Consider the following 2,043-nt stretch of genomic DNA (forward strand, 5'->3'; position numbering starts at 1 on the left):
TAATTAGCAGGATTCTACAGTATATCAAATGAGAAATTATCAAGGAAATAATTCAGCGGTTTCCTTGAAAGACAACAAATCTTTACTATTAGTTAACGAGAGGTGGGGGGGCGAGTGCCACGTGGCAGTCCCCACCTCCCCCACAAGAAAAAAAGAGAACGTGAGGCAGGTGCCACGCGTCGAGCACCCGCTCCCGCCCGCAAAAATGCACCCACCGGGCTGGGTCCGAAGCTCCTAGTCAGAAATTATGGAGGAGAAATTAGATGAAGATGAAGATGAAGACTAGGTGACATATAGTTCCACTTTTTTTACGGCTTTTTGTCTTTTGTCCTTTTTCTAAAAAAGACAATGACTTTACTCATAACTTTAGTTTTTTACATATTTATAATGTTTAACTTTAGTTGGCATATACTAGTGTATAGTCAATAATGTGCTTACTTTTACAAGTTTGAATATAATATTTATATAATATAATTAAGAATATTATTTGTACAATTATCATATTTGCATTTGTAATTTAATATTATACACACTTAAAAATATGTAGTGTGTTATAATGTGAATAAGAGAATTATAACTTACATTCATAAGTAGAAAGGTAGGAAGATGTTGCGTCAACTCTTATACGTTATTAGCTTATGAATTACACTTGTTAGTTATAACTTTTCAAAACATAGATTTGTTCAAATTTTGCAATTATGCTTTTTTATAGAATATAATTGTGGCTAAGTGCTGCCAAGTATGTGTGATAACTTGTGTACAACTGCGTGCTATAGAGTATGTCATAACTTGTGTACATGTGATAAAATTCTATGACAAAGAGTAAAGGCTTTTTGCGTAATTTGAGATATTCTTTTTGTGAAGTTAAATGACACATAAAGAAATAATAGTGTCAAATTTAGGATTATGTATACCATATATTTGAGATGCAATATAAATAATATTAAAAACAACAAAACTATATTTTCTTATTTGTAAAAATGTTATTCTTGTTCATTTGATATATGCTATTTGTATCTAAAATGTATAGCTTTATTGTTTTGTTTCAAAAGTCAAAATGTTATTATTCATATATTTGTCTAAAATAAGATCACCATATCCATCTCATGATAAGTTGGTTTTTTGTTTTTCTTACAATAATCTTTGATCCAATTGATACAAGGTTCCATCGATCAATTTTCCACTCTAAATGATTCCCATTTCCACTTTTATGAAAGGTTCCTATGTGTGGTGTTATTGATTGTCTATCATGCTTGCTATTGTAAGGGTTGAAGTGGTTTGATAGTTCTTGGTTAAATGATTCTTTTTTAGGCTCACTAAATTTTTGGATAAGTAGGGTCATTTTCTTTTTCCAATGTTAGTTCATGTTGAGCTTTAGGAACCTTTTCCCTCTTTTTTGGTAGTGCCATCACCATAGGACACATATTCATTTGATGCTCTGCCATAGATTAATAAAGTTTAATTTCCAACCCATGTTAAAGAACATAAGAGTTACTAATGTGCCCTCCATCTTTTGTGCAGATTCTCAAAAGTCTCCTCAAAAAGCCAAAGTACCATTGTAGTTGGCGTAAATTTTGAGTATACCTTCCATTTTGTCAAAATTTTCCATATTTTTCAAATGCTCCTTAATTTGGAAAGTTTCCAAAATGCCCCTTAAAAATGCGTCAAATTTTCCAATACACCACTTGTTTTTCTTTACAAACATTCTCATATATTATATTTTGTAAGTTTTCACAATTAGAATTGTGTTTCATACAATGATGATAAAATGATATTTTTATGCATTGAGGACATGAAAAAGCTTATGATCTAAGAAGAGTAATGCCATCATTTTCTTAGGTCATCCATGGTAACTTTTTACTAATTTTTAGGAAGTTCAACCAAGAAAGTTCAAAAGTTATTTAGGCAATTTACAATTTGAAGGGCATTTTGAAACATTTCTTAAACTCTAATAACAATTTGGTCATTACGATTACAAAGCTAAGCAAGCCCTTATGTATTCATCCTATCAGTGTCAAGTTTTCTTATGGAATTATATTTCCT

The 2,043-nt window shown here is 30.8% G+C and overlaps 1 long non-coding RNA gene across 1 annotated transcript in view; it reads left to right on the forward strand.

Moving 5' to 3' along the window:
* LOC148029124 (uncharacterized) overlaps positions 1-1,698 on the forward strand; it is a 2,418-nt gene extending 720 nt beyond the window's left edge. The window contains exon 2 of the long non-coding RNA XR_015692472.1: positions 1,522-1,698. This is a non-coding gene — a long non-coding RNA (uncharacterized LOC148029124). The remainder of the gene's footprint in view (positions 1-1,521) is intronic.
* Positions 1,699-2,043: the final 345 nt, after the last annotated feature.

The sequence above is a fragment of the Lygodium microphyllum genome, chromosome 11 (genome assembly GCF_053477565.2).
Source record: "Lygodium microphyllum isolate KBCC chromosome 11, Lygodium_microphyllum_v1.1.10, whole genome shotgun sequence".
In the NCBI taxonomy this organism is placed as follows: domain Eukaryota; kingdom Viridiplantae; phylum Streptophyta; class Polypodiopsida; order Schizaeales; family Lygodiaceae; genus Lygodium; species Lygodium microphyllum.